General features: G+C 39.1%; 1 pseudogene; it reads right to left on the bottom strand.

Moving 5' to 3' along the window:
• Window positions 1–12,003, bottom strand: part of LOC110295780 — a 108,121-nt pseudogene extending 96,118 nt beyond the window's left edge.
• Window positions 12,004–15,756: the final 3,753 nt, after the last annotated feature.

Below are 15,756 nucleotides of genomic sequence, written 5' to 3'. Positions count from 1 at the left end.
AAAAAAAAAAAAGAATTTCTATTTACCTGTGTTCTTATGTATGTCTTTAAGGGACTTACTTATGTCCTTCTTAAAGTCCTCTATCATCATCATAAAATGTCATTTGGTGTTTTGATTATTATGTTATCAGAGAAATTTCTCTTTTTGATTTAATATCTTTGAGGTTCTGTAGGCTTCTTGGACATTTAGGGCATCTCTTTCTTTAGGTTATGGAAGTTTTCTTCTAAATGTTTTTTGAAGATATTTACTGACCCTTTAAAATGGGAATATTCTCTCTCTTCTGTGGCTATTATTCTTACGTTTAGTCATTTCATTGTGTCCAGGATCTCCTGGATGTTTTGGGTTAGGAACTTTTTGCATGTTGCATTTTCTTTGACTGTTGTGTCTTCAATGTTTTCTATGGTATCTTTATGCTTGAGATTCTCCCTCCTATCTCTTGTATTCTGTTGATGATGCTTGCATCTATAACTTCAGGTATTTTTCCTAAGTTTTCTATCACCAGGGTTGTCTTTCTTTGTGATTTCTTTATTGACTGTATTTCCATTTTTAGGTCCTGGATGGTTTTGTTCAATTCCTTCATCTGTTTGGTTGTGTTTTCCTTTAATACTTTAAGGTACTTATGTGTTTTCTCTTAAGAACTTCTATTTACCTGTGTTCTTATGTATGTCTTTAAGGGTCTTATTTATGTCCTTCTTAAAGTCCTCTATCATCATCATAAAATGGCATTTTTAAATCAGAATCTTGCTTTTTGGGTTTGTTGGGCTATTCATGCTTGCTTGGGTGGGAGCACTGGCTTCTGAAGTCAAGTAGCCTTGATTTCTGTTGCTCATGTTCTTGTGCTTGCTTCTTGCAATCTACTTATCACTGTTGTTTGCTGGTTTTGTTGTCTCTGACTGGAGCTTTTCCCTCCTGTGAGCCTGTGAGTCTGTTGTTTTAGGTGTGTCAGCAATCCAGAGAGACAAGCTCTCTCAGGGTGATTTTGGGGTGCAGTTAGCTGTGATCTTAGTTGTATCAGCACACCAGGGGGTCCTGTTCTCTCTAGTTTCTCTCTGGTTGGGATTAAGGTGTGAATAGTTGTGAAATGGAGTCAGCTTCAGGATGCAGATGGTTTATAGTGTTAGGCAATGGACCTGCATTTGTTTCCCAGGTAAGCCAGGGATAAGCCAATCTCTCGAGATTGATTGAAAACTTAATTTTTCTCTCAGACCCCAGAGTTCAGAACAAGTAGAGAAGATGAATAGAATGCTAAAAGTGACCTTAATTAAATTGACCTTGGAGACTGTGACTGGTAATTCTTATCCCCTTCACCGTTTATAAAGTATGGAACTCCATATATTAGATGGGACTGACCCCTTTTGAAATTATGTTTGGTACACACACACATATACACACATACATACACACATGCATGTGCACGCACATGCACACACCATTATCCTCAACCTAGAAACAGAGGTTATTGTAGAAGCAGATGATTGCCACTTATTAGATATCTTGAGAGTATACATTGAGTACACAACATATTTGGCCTAAACTTCATGCTCTCTATGAAACAGGTTCACCTCTGGAGCCCCACCTATTCCAGCCTGGATATTGGGTACCAGTCAAGAGATACTTCAAATGGACCAGAAAGCAGAAACAAAAACCACTGAAAGACTATCAAGCACCATTCCAATACTCTCAAGCTCAAGTTACAGCAATCCTGATGAGCCTCCTGTATGCATGTATTACAGAACCCAACCTCCACCATCCCCTTAATCTTATCTGGGTCCAAATCAATGCAGACACAAAGAATACTGTCAATTCCTCTTCCTGGGTTATGCTTCCAGATACCAGGTTCCCTGGTCTCCATGTCTACCTCTGTGTTTTGGTTGGCAAAGAATGGGACACCCCTTCTCTACAGCAAAATTACAAGTATACCTGACAGCTTACAGCTGCAAAACACATTTGGTGTGTTAGGAGACTAAATACCAAGCTTTTTACCTTGGCCCAGGATATTCTCAGAGCCATAACCCATACAACAAATGTGGTGGCCCTGAGGTCTTCTGTGCAGCCTGGGGATAAGAATCCACTGGATAAAAACACTGGAAGCCAACTAATAAAGATGCCACCACCATATTAGGCTCAATTCCCAGCAAGAATCCTAAATGGGCTACCTCAAAGACTTGTGGACTGAAACTTTATATTACTGGTAAGAATCCTAGAGTCCTGATCACCATTGGACTCCATGTTCAAGCATACCCAATTGCTCTCAGCAGTAAAATCCTACTAGCCAAACCTCCACCTGCACCACCTCTGTGAGCCTGGACACCAATCCTATTCCTGGGCCCATACCCATTTTCCCCTAGTAAACCACAAACCCAGGCCACTAGGACAACATAATGAATGAGTAATGAGAGCCTTGCCCACTCTTGAATATGATGGTTTAGTTTTTTCAGGTCACCAGTGCCTCCAGATCTGATTTAACTGAATTATGCTGGCTGTGCTAAGAGATAATACCATCCTACTTAGACAATATAGCCCTGATTGTAACTGTGTTTATAATGGGGAAGGGGTAGTGCTACAGTTATGACTCCACACAGGGACAGGAGAGTGAAGGATTTGATGTTCAGAGGTAGGGGCATTTTCCCCATGTCTCTTCAATGGAAAATCTGCAACCCACTTTGAAAAACAATTTGGCAGTTCCTCAAAAGATGAGCCATGGGGCATCAAGACGACTCGGCAGGTAAGTGCATCTATCTGTTTTATTACCAGTGCTAGACAGTGATATCAGGTGCAAATGGAAAAACCCCAAGCATCCCCAAAAAAGGGAGGCCCACTGACTTGGTCCATTTGAAAATCTAGCCTCAGCTCAAATTGGACTCTAGGAGGATTTTTGGTGGCTAAATCAATGCTCATGGACAGCAATCATGAAGAACCTGTGCAACAGATTTCTGCTTGCCAGACTTTCCAGAAATGACCAGTTACCTCAAGATATGCCTGAGGATGCATAACAAAGTCAAAAGCTAACTTCCAGGCTCCTCAGCCCCTGTTATGTTTTGTACCTATACTCATTTCAAAGACCACAGTAGCATCCTGGCCCATTGGTTTATTTTACCTCCTCCTCTACCCTAGCTCTATGGTTATTCCAAATTAGAAAACTAATCATCACAGACACACACACACACACACACACACACACACACACACACACACACACCTGTCTTCTGCCTCTTTTCTTCTCTTGATCATCTCTCTGCTATTTTCTCCCACATTTCCCTGCCAGTTCCCTACCCCTGCTGGAGAGAAAGCATAGGCGCTGGCCAGTGTTTTCTGCTTTTGTTCTCTGATCTGGAAAGTTCCTCTGCCTCTGTCTGTTCTCTCTCTCTCATATCAACAATCAATAAAATTACACTCTCCATTATGGAGCAGCTATTTCCATTGATTCTTCACTGTGACCTTGTTTACAGAGGAGAGAAACAAAGTTCTGAAATTGGTTGTTTCTCTTCCACAGGATAACATGGTACATTTGATCTCCAACAGAAGATTCACATGCCTAAGAGAGTAAATACACTAAAATTCATTCCAAAACAAAGTAAAGCACATGTGATTTGCAATAATGCACATGAATTTCATGAGTAGTCTTATTCATAAACATCAGAAAATGGAGACAGTCCAGTGTTCATGGATAGACAAAGAGGCAAGCAAAGTGGTGAATACCCAGAAAATGCTTTGCCAATAGAAAGGAAAAAAAAATCATGATAACATGGATACATGGATGAAGGGGAGACATTATTTAACGGGAGAAAGGCAATACAATAAAGCAACATGTGTTATGGTTCATTTATATGAGAGTTCCAGCTAGGCAAATTTAGAGACAGAAGGAGAGTAGTGGCCTGCAAGGTGTTGGGATGGAGGCTTCTAGTTGTCAAGAAAGTGTGAAAGCAACAGGAACCAGAACAGCATTTTTTTAAAAAATTTTAACACAATGAAAACATTTGACAGAAATTTATTTCTGTCAAACTTTTCCTTACAGTTACATAAAACTGACTGACCTAGAGGGTGTAGATAGAACCCAGTCAGAATGAATATCAGCCATGGCAGATTTACAGGGCCAGAGTCTATACAGTTTCCTGTGCCCCCATTCCACCCCCAAACACTCCCATCAATTTAATCAAGGGCTAATCACACTAACACATTTCTCATCCAAGCCTTAGGGGATTAAAACATTTAACCAGGGGTTTTTGCTCTGGGAAGCCTGCCATTGTTAACTTCATCTGTGTCTTTGAGATTCAAATACACTGTTAAAAGCCTCTTATCCTTTTCACAATCAAGACTTTTCTTAAGAACTCTGACCCAGCTATAAAACTCCTGGGCATATACCCAAAAGATTCTCCAACATATAACAAGTACACATGCTCCACCATGTTCATAGCAGCCTTATTTATAATAGCCAGAAGCTGGAAAGAACCCAGATGTCCTTCAACAGATGAATGGATACAGATAGTGAGGTACATTTACACAATGAAGTACTACTCAGCTATTAAAACAATGAATTCATGAAATTCTTAGGTGCCACAGACCACACAGTTGGGTATGGGGGTCCCTGGGATGAGGGTCCTCGAAGGCCAGGTGGGTAAGGATTCCGTGGTGACAAACAGAAACAAACACAGAGGCAGTTTGAAACTGAGTGTATTCTGCAACTCTCAAGGGTTTTTATAAATAAACAATTATTACAACTCGGAGAAGATGTGTTCAATGAAGCAGTCACAGATAGGACAGATATCATCATAGTCATCTGGCACAGTAAAGCACAAAAATCATCCAAGGTTAGTGGCATAATTCCAAGAACAGGTTAATAAATTTTTATGGTCACTTATTATTTGACTTCTAGTATCTGGTCTTTTGCCAATCTTTAAAACATAAATTTAAACTATTTTAATTATTTTTATTTAAAGCTTTCTAAAACAATATACCAAAGCCCACTTCTGATGACATACATGTAGCCATATGAAATTTTATTGTTGGGAAAGTTTTTAATCTATTAATGCTGTCTTGTAAATGATTTATAAAGTGGAGCGCTGGTTCCCCCAGAGATAAGGTCATGGCTAGTGCCCCCATCTCAAGGAATGGTCTCATTCCCATTATTCTCAGTTAAGATCTTAGTCCTTGCCATCAGGAACATCTCATAAGTATGAAAAAGTGTAAATAAGATAAAACAGATAAATTGCCATGAGAACTACAGCTCAATAATTTGCTCCAAGCAAGAGTTCCACAACTGGTGTGAGGAGGCCTCCGTCCTTGGAAGTTCTCACCTCTGTCTGTGGAACCTTTCACACAGATACTACTGGGGCTGCTGTGGCACTTAGGCAAAGGTTTGGAACTAGAAAATATCAACCTGAATGAGGTAACCCAATCACAAAAGCACACACATGGTACGCATTCACTGATAAGTGGATATTAGCCCAGAAGCTCCTAATATCCAAGATATAATTCACAGACTACCTGAAGCCAAGAAGAAAAACCAAATTGTGGGTGTTTCCATCCTTCTTAGAAAGGGGACCAAAATACTCACAGGAGCAAATATAGAGACAAAGTGTAGAGCAGAGACTGAAGAAAAAGCCATCCAGAAACTGTTCCACCTAGGGATTCATCCCATATACACTTACCAAATTCAGACACTATTGTGGATGCCAAGAAATGCTTGCTGAATGGAGCCTGATATTGCTGTCTCCTGAGAGACCCTGAAAGAGCCTTAAAAATACAGAAGTGTATGTATTCAGCCAACCATTGGACTGAGCATGGGGTCCCCAATGGAGGAGTTAGAGGAAGGACTGAAGGAGCTGAAGAGGTTTGCTACACCATAGGAAGAACAACAATATCAACCAAACAGACCCCACTCCTGAGCTCCCAGGAACTAAACCACAAACCAAGGAGTGCACATGGATCCAGCAGCATATGTAGCAGAGGATGGCCTTATCAGGCATCAATGGGAGGAGAGGTCCTTGGTCCTATGAAGGCTCCATAGATGACCGAGTGTAGGGGAATGGGGAGCAGGGAGGTGGAAGTGGGTGGGTGGGTGGGTGGAGGAACACCCTCATAAAAACAGGGGAGGGGGTTTCCAGGAGGGGGGAAACTGGGAAAGGGGATAACATTTGACATGTAAGTAAAGAAAATGTCCAATAAAAAAAAGGGGGGACTTGGTACCATCAAGCCTACTTCAGTTGGGAGTGGTGGTTTAGGTGATTTTGAGTGCAGAGGCTTCTCTGAATCACAAGACAGTAGAAGTTTACCCTGACAACACATTTAACTCTAAAGATCAAAATTAAGAGAATGTCAGATAATTGTACACAATTGCACATCATTAGCTTAGACAGTTGAAAGCAATAAGCAAAGTTCAGAAAGACAAATGCTTCATGCTCTCTCTCATATGCAGAATAATGATATGTCCACACTCTCCTTCACAAAGATATAAAAGTCCTGGCCTTCCTGCCAGTTAGCCTTCCTTTCTCCTTTCATAAAGGATCTCTGTTGATGTAACCTGTGACAGTATACGTATTATCCGGAAGGTGGGGAGAAGGGGGTTTTGAATTTAAATTGTATGTAACTAAAAGACTAACAGTAAATAATGTTTTAAGCATAAGAAACATGATATTGAAAGCCAAGCCGATGATGAAGATCTGCCTTGTTAAGTCTCACATGGAAGAATAGATTCTGTCAGGATTGTTCATGTGATATTTTGTAGTAACAATCTCTAGAGGTAAAACTTGGATTTCTCTGAAATAACAGACTCTAGAAGTTGGCAATTAGGGACCATCTGTGACTAATAAATGACCAGCATCATTGAGGCAAAATCTTTTTTGTGGGAGGTGTTCACTCACACTTAACATACCAAGCAATAGGCCAGAGGGACCAAAGGTACTTTTCCAGTTGGCAACAAGCTTGGTAATGTATAAGAATCTTTCAAACACTATTGGTTTTGGTGGTATGAAACTGCAATAATGAAAGGTTCATAGAGACAAGCTGAAGTATGGCATCATGAGAGGCAAAGAGAGGCTATTGTTGAAGATATAATCTCAGTTAAAGTAGAAACTCCAGTGTTGGAGGGATTATTGAGAGAAGATGAAGTTAGGCAACTTGTGATTGTATTACAGATTGCAGAGCCAGAGAAGTGAAACAGGCTAGGCCCACTGTGGGCAACATCTAAACAAGTGGCCCTGGGTTGTGCAAAAACACAAGGAGAACAAGCCAAGAGGGGTAAACCTACATTGCAAGATTCCTGTATAGACTTTACTTTCTTTACTGTCTTGAACTCCTGAATTGTTTTTCCCTGATGATACATTGTGACCTGTAAACCAAATAAACCCCTGCCTTCCTGAGTAACTTTTGATCTTGGCATTTGTCACAGCAGCAAAAAACAAACTAACATACATATATAAAACTAATTTTGGTCACACCCCTTCCAACTCCTATCTTTCTCCCACTTATTCCCTCCTAACTTCATTTTATTTATTTATTATTTATTTATTTATTTATTTATTCATTTATTTATCTCAAACTGAGTCTACTTCATGATGGATTTATTGGCATACATGTACAGCTATCCAAGGGAGAATAGGCAACATGTCAGTGACTGGACTCCTAAAGATACTGACTCTTCTTTGAATTAATAGGTATCAACTGTCAATAGATCCTCAGCTAGGGATGGGGCCTCTCCCCAGCCCTTCCAACATCCAAGTTGGAATACTGACTAATTAGAACTTCTACAGGTAATGTGTAAGGAACCTAAACTGCTATGAGTTCATGAACACTTATTTGCAAAATGGCTAGCAAGAAGTTTCAGTGGATAAAAGGGCTTCTTATCTCACCCAAAGACCTGTGTTTGATCCATGGAACCACATAGCAGAATGGAAAGGTCAACTGCCACAAGTTTTCCTCTAACCTCAAAATGTGTGCTGTAGTATCTGCATTCCCTTATTAAACAAATAAAGGAAATAGAAAAATTAATCAACTTTTGTCCTCAGTGAAGTGTTATTAGGATGGGGCCTGTTTTATTTATTCCAAATTCCGATGCATGCATGGTTTAATCCTCTATTGGTTTTAAAGATTGTTCCCGTATTTTGATTTTGCAAGGACTTCTACCCCAAACCCTGTAGGAATAACAAGCACAAAATCCAAACCAGTTTTGGAGGGAAGGTCAGAATGAGTGATGGGAGAAGTTAGATTACAGGTCCCTTCAAGGGAAATACTGGATATTTATTTTTTTCTGTAACTTTGATATTAAGTTAAAGTAAATGAACTACTGCTTGATGGAGGAGCTTGAAAATTGAACTGCTTAAGGTATGAATCTCAAATTCTATCAAGTTACAAATAGTGTTGTGGCTACAATCCCAATGTGGGGGAAGTAGAGTCTAGCAGTTCTCTGTAGCTTGCTGGCCAGCTAGCCTAGTCCATTAGAGAGACTACACCAGGTACAGATTCTAAATACAGGGTAGATATTGCATGAAGAATGTATTCCAATTTTTGTCTTTGGACTCCAGACAAACACACACAGACACACAAACACACAAACACACACACATACACACCAAAACAGAGTGTGCCTTAATGAATTGGCAAGAACCATATGGAATTGCTGTGTCCTGTACCAGTTAAAATAATTCATTTTAAGAGAATATTAGCAGTAAAACACAGATACCGTGTTATATACCACAGATCCAAAGAAGCAAAATAAGAAGAAAGATCCATGCAAGGAAGCTTGAATCTCAGTTAGGAGGAGGAATAAAATAGTCATAAGAGAAAGATAGAGGAGGGAAATGAGAAGGGATGGGTATGAGAAGGAGAATGGAGGATTCAGGTTATGGTATGGGAAAGGACAGGAGAGATGGCTAGATGGCTAGGAAAATGAAAGGAAATTTGCAACTGACAGTGGTAAGGAGGTAGGGGGCAACTCAAAGATGAGACAGAAACCTGGAATAAGGAAGCTGTCCAAGAATCGGTAATCTTAGCTGTAACTCACTACATTAGGGATATAGGACCTAAAGAGGCCACCACCTGTAGCCAGGCAGGAACCCCGGTAGAGTGATACAGACACCGACACTCCCTCAAAATTCTCAAAGCAAAATGTACCCTGTCCACAGGTAATGCAGTCACAGGGAAGGGAGCAGATTGAGATAATGGACAAGCAATAATCTGCCCCAATTGAGAACATCCCATGAGCAAGAACCAGTCCCTAACACTGTTAATGATATTCTGTTGGGCTTACAGACAGCAGCATGTCGTCCTTTGAGAGGTTCCAACAAGCAGCTAACTCAGATATATGCACACATCCACAGCCAAACTGTGGATGGAGCTTGGGGACCCTTATGGAAGAAAAAGAGGAAGGACTGTGGGCCCCAAAGGGTATAGGAACTCCACAGGAAGAACAACAATGCCAGGTAACCTGGACTCTTCAGGCTCTACAGAGTTTGAACCACCAACCAAAGAACATACATGGCTTGGACTTAGGCCTTGATGCTTATATGTAGCATATAGATGTGCCACTTGTCCTTCATATTTGTCCTGAACAACTGGAATGGGGGCTATCACAAAAACTGTTGAATATGTTCTACTTTCTGAGACGCCTACTCTGGCCTTAGTGGGAGAGGAAGTGCCTAGCCTTGCAATGAGTTTAAGTGCCATGGTAGGGGGAGATTACCAATGGGGTCCCCATCATCTCAAAGAAGGTAAGGGGAGGGAGGAAGAGTTGTGGGAGGGAGTTACCAGGAAGAGGGCAGTGAGTGGGATATAAATTGAATAAATGAAAAACATTAAATTAAATTAATAAAATATTTCATTTAATATTAAATGCTATTGTTGAATTTTGTTTACATCTTATCTTCTGCAAGCTTGATTTTTGAAAGTAAAAGCAATGTTAGGAAATCTATCAAGGTTAATAGTGGAAGAATCTTTTGTCTTTACTCATTGACATGTTTTTAAAAAAAGAGATTGCTTAAGTGCTTCTAAAGCTTCTTTTGTACTCAACACTGTGATTCTTTGATACATTTTGTAATTGAAGTAATAGAACTAGAAATGTTAGGATGCCACTAAACATAAGTAGATGGTCCACTTCTAGTCTTCAACCGATTATTCAGCACTGAAGATGTGCTCATTTTCAATTATAACTGAGTACAACTGCACTGCTATCAAGTACAAAGCTCAATATATGGAAATGACTATGCTGATAAGCTAAATAGAGTTTACACTGTCTGAGAATATAAAGTATAAGTATAGGTATTGCTTGAAGACATGAAGAACATTGTTTTGAAAATGACTTGTGGCTTCTAGACTTTCACATGTAGGAGAAATGGTATAGGTTGCAAGAATAGGTACCATTGGCTTAAACATGCATGTGGGTAGTATAACATTGTCTGCAGTAGCAATGGTGTAGACTGTCTAAGGGCACAGAAGCATTGGCCATGGTATTTGGATGCTACTAAACCACATACACTAGTGGCATGTATGCCCAGATTACCTTTCTGACAGAAAGGTCCTTCATATGGTGAGTTGGTACAGTCACAGGAATAGCCATTATGCTTCCCCACACACTTACCCCCATTGTTGCAGTTGTTTCCATAGCTGCTGCAGTGACCTGGACAGCCAGATCTGACTTCAGACGTGATCTTTGCCCTCTCCTCTAGAACAATTTTCTGCCCGTTCAATTGTACTGAACGGATGCATCCAAGGAAGCTTTTTGTCTTGATTATGTGCCTCCTAATGCTGCAAAATAAAGGGAAAACATGAAAGGTGTCATAGTTGTAATGCATAGATGTAACTGATAGATCCAAGTTTATAGCTCCATCTCCCCACCCCGAAATATATGGCTATGGACTTTCTCTCTGGACAAAATAAGAGAGTCTACTGTGGTCACAGCTTTTCCTCTTCCCTTTTTAGCTGCAAACAAGGGGTGTCCCTTCCATACTACCAAGAGATTAGATAGCCTTGATGCTGATGGTGTCTAGCATGTAGAGTAGGGCATTTGGTTTAAGACTTATCCTGTCTCTTATAGATCTTCAAAATCTATAAGAAGATGCTTCAATTTTGTTCTTTGATCCTAATAGCATTTCATGCTCATTTCTGGGCCTGTCAGAATTTTGTGGTCTTGATGTGATTACTTTCCCAAGGAAGTTAATCCAAAGGAAAATTTCATTTGCTCCTGTAACACCTTAACACACAAGTGTAACAGCACAGTGGTAACACTTAGATGTAGTGCTATTGTCAGCCCTGCTAATTTTTTCCTAAGTTCCCAATGAGAAAAATGAAATTAAGGAGACTGGAAGTGAGGGCTAGGGAAGTGATTCAGTTGGTAGAGTGGTTGAATGGCATGCATGAAACCCTGAGTTCAATTCTCTGTACCAATGAATAAACAATACCTGCCACCTTACAATAACAGTCTCAGCATTCAAGACTTGAGGTTAGGAGAATTAAAAGCTGAATGTAATCTTTGGCTGCATAGCATGTTCAAGAACAGTTTTGGATACATGAGACCCAGTTTCAAAGAAAAGTTGCCTTCTGAGAGACAGACATGGAGAGGGAAAAAGCTCTTCTTTAAATGGTTAAGAACCAAACGTGGTCTCTGAACATGAATAAAATATGAGTTTTTATGTGGCTTATAGTCCCTTTCATCCAAAATAAAAGAGATAGAGTCAGATTATCCTTCTGGCAATTTCAAAGAGAGTCTTTCAGAGAACCAGAGAGACAAACTGCAGCATAGTCCCTTGTACTTATGAATGAGATGAAATTACCTTTCAGATGAGATTCCTCATGAGAATAATGGCATAAAGGCAACAAAAACCTGACTGGCTCAAAAATGAGTGTGCAGAATTTTTAGTTCCAAATAACAAAAGGAAACATTTGTTATAGATTTTCTGGGAGACATGGATAAGTCCTACACCAAATGCACTACTATGCATGCTAGGACTATGCACTGGAAGAGGGAAAGATAGGTTTTGGCATTCAGTTTGATGTCACTCACCAGTTAGCCATATCAACAATTGAATTGCTTAAGTTTAAGCTATTTCATCTACTATTCCATGTGTTTATAGTAAAACTTACTGTAGATCATGGAATAAGTGTGTGTTCAGTTACAACTGTCCTCTGGGCCTTCTCTTGAATCTTCACCTACTGACAAGAATCAGTATGTTTATTGATCCTAGGGTTTATCCATGAAAATCCTATTTAGCAGATAACATTTCTTGACTCCCATTCAGACATGGAGTGTAACAGGACTCTCAGGCTGAGGCATCAAAAGGGGTCAGAAGAGCCTTCAATACTCTTCCTGAAGCATTGAGCAGACTGAAACTTTCTCATTATTCTACCCACATAGAAAACTCAGTACTTCCCTAATGTAAGGAAGTATGTTTGCTAAGAGACAAGAAGCACAGCTAAAAAGGACTTCTTTGGGTGAACCAAACTTCCACAGGTCCCCATATTAGATATCCTGCATATCAGATATTACAATTCACAAAAGTAGCAAAATTACAGCTATAAAGTAGCACTGAATAAAATTTTAAGGTTGGGGGTCAGTACAACATGAGGAACTATATTAAAGAGTCACAGCATTAGGAAGATTGAAAACCACTAGTATAGAATGTAACAAGATCTGCTTGTGTACTTTAAAAGCTAGATAGAGTAGGCATATAAATTTTGCTCTGTTAGACAAGAAATATGTCAACAAGAAAATTAAAGTCATAAATTGTTATTTGTGAAGTAGGTCACTCAGTAAAATTTTTGCTTTGCAGTGATGAGGTCCTAAGTTTTATCCTCACAAATGATGAAAAATCTGTCATGTGGTACATGCCTAGGATCCCAGTGATTTAAGATGTATGGTAGAGACAGACTGATCTCTGGAAGCCCACAGGCCAGGCACCCTATCTTACAAGAAGCTGCTACAGGCTAACGAGGAACATTTTCTTAAAAGAATCGTGAAAGAACTCTTCTCAGACATGATCTCATCTATCCACATGTGAATACACTTACCCAAACATGCACACACACACACACACACACACACACACACTGGGAGGGTGGATGAGAGAGTAAATGAGTGCCATGAGAAAATAATGAACAGTGTAGATAGATATAGCATGATGGTTAGAAACATGTCTTCCTTAATCCATCCCAGGTATGGTTGTTCCAGTGAAAATAGCTTACTTAAACTTAAGTTTGCATATTCTTTCCCCAGTTTGTAGAACCCTTTAGGAAGAATTAGGAGGTATGATCTTGTTGGAAAGTTGTGTTACTTGATTCTGGCTCTGTGATCTCAAAAGTCACGTAGCTCTCTCTGCTTCATGCTTAATATCAACACATAAGTTTGGCTGTTGTGTTGTGGCAAAACATGTCTTGCTATTGCCAGGTTTCCTACCATGATAGTCATGAACTCTAGCACAAATTAAAAACTTTCATTTATTTATTTATTTATTTATTTATTTATTTATTTATTTATTTATTTATTTATTTATTTATGTCATGGTGTCTTATCAGGGCAATAAAAGAGATCCAAGACACCAGTTTACTGTATGTGTTTACCAGATCGATAAACACCTATGAAATCTACTGCTTATGTCCAAAGAATAAAATAAGATCACTCCAGAGGCACAGAATGACTCTCTTACTCTGAAATTATAAAAAAAAAAAAAATTGAGATTGTTTCTAATTTTGGTAAGAATACAGGCCAAGATTCCAAACTTTAATTGTGTTATCTTATCTGTGTCAATTACTGTAAGTCTCCTTTAACCACAAGATAAATCAATTGCATATATGAGCCAATCATAATGGAAACCTCAGTATAATTTTGCTGGAGGCTATGTGCAAAAAAGAGGGGAAGATTTATGGAGTCTAACACTTGCTTCTGTTTCTCTTCTTCTGTAATCACCCCGCTTCGTGGATTTGAATATCTCTTCCTATATCTCGTTAGTGTCATTTTTCTCCTTGCTGAGGTGGTGAATCCAAGATCTATTGCACATATTCTTTTTTGTGGCTTAGTCACACATGTTTATAAATGGGGGGAGGGCAATATCCCTAGCAGAAATGAACTTTTTAATGTAAAGACATACAAAATGCAGTGTGATTTTTCCCAAGACAAGAACTTCATGTCTTGTCAGAGGCTGACAGAGCACAATGACGAGACATTGTGTATTACTTCTCACAGTGAATTAAAGGTATACATTTACCAGTCTGTTTTATTTTTAAAAGGAAGAAAAATCTGTAGAATAGATTGTTTTATTGTGAAGAATATACAAATAAGACTAAATGTTGGGTAATTTTATGAGGATACATACCATCACCATAACACACACACACCACACACACACACACACACACAAACACAGGTGCACATACAGAAACAAATATACTAGGCCATACCTAAACACATAATTACACATGCATGTATATGTATACACAGAGAAATCACAAGAATATATTCATACATACATGTACAGGCACAGAGAGGTAACGCAAACATATGTGTAAACATACATGCACACTCACAAAGAGACAACACAAAAAAATGTACAAATCCATGTACATGCACACGGAGGGAAACATGTACACATGGTATTAGAGGAAAAGTTGGAAGCATCAGTTTTCTCCTTTTACTATGTGGCATTTGGGAATTGTGTTCAGGTTGTCTGGCTTAGTAGCAAATGCCTGTATATGATGAGCCAATTTTCTATCTCCATGTTGCCAACTTTTAAAAGGAAATTAATACTTGCAAAATTCTAGCATGTCTTTCATTGACAAATCAGAAGGCAGTGTTCCTGCTTTCTTGCTGCCTTTTTTCATACCCCATTCAGATTTGCCAACTCTGCACATTCCATGTTTCTGCTGCCATAGTAATATATTTTCTGATTTTTTTGGGGGGGTATTATTTATTATTATTATTGTTTGAGACAGGGTTTCTCTGTGTAGCCCTGGCTGTCCTGAAACTCACTCTGTAGACCAGGCTGGCCTCGAACTCAGAAATCTGCCTGCCTCTGCTTCTGAAGTGCTGGGATTAAAGGTGTGTGCCACCACCACCTGGCATGATTTTTTATTTTCAATCTTGACTTATTTTCAGCTATTGAGTAGCCATTTGTTCAAATTATAGCATTTCTTCTTAGAGAGGCTTATTAGAACCAGTAATATAAACACAATTGCACTGTTTATAAAGTATTCATATGCTCCACTTAAAGGTTATAAAATTTATAACAATTATTCAAACAGAATATCCTTTCTGCCCCAATCCAGAACCGCAAGATGTGTGTAAGTGGTTCAGGGTCCTGAGCAAAGCAGCTTTTTAAAATCATCTTCTAGGCCAGAGGAAGCTGTCAGTGAGCTCAGCATGTTGCTGTGAACATGCCTCATCTACAGTTATACAGGAATCTCTAAACTAGGGAAACTTGAGTGAAATTGCTTCTTTGCTTTGTCATTTTTGCCCTGTATAGAATGAATAGACAAGTTAGTTCTTGACATCTTCCAGGAAAAATTCACAAACCTGTTTACTATAGTGTTAGAAGAATGAAAAACATAGCTTTAGTCTTAGAGTAGTTTGTAGCGGTTCTTTAAAGTCTCATCTTGATCTGAGAGTTTCTTGAAATTCAAAATAATTCCATTTTTTTTAAAGTATAGCCATTTCAAGCATCCTTGTGTTATACTAGACTTTCCAAGTTCTTTGAATTCTCAGTGGACCAGAAAGTGTTGTTGTTATCCTCTAGTCCACCATGTGGGGAAAACAAATTCAGAAAGATCATCTTGGCT

This window comes from Mus caroli, chromosome 1 (genome assembly GCF_900094665.2).
Source record: "Mus caroli chromosome 1, CAROLI_EIJ_v1.1, whole genome shotgun sequence".
NCBI lineage: Eukaryota > Metazoa > Chordata > Mammalia > Rodentia > Muridae > Mus > Mus caroli.
Note: the sequence above shows the minus strand (reverse complement) of the source record. Positions and strands in the feature narration are given on the sequence as shown.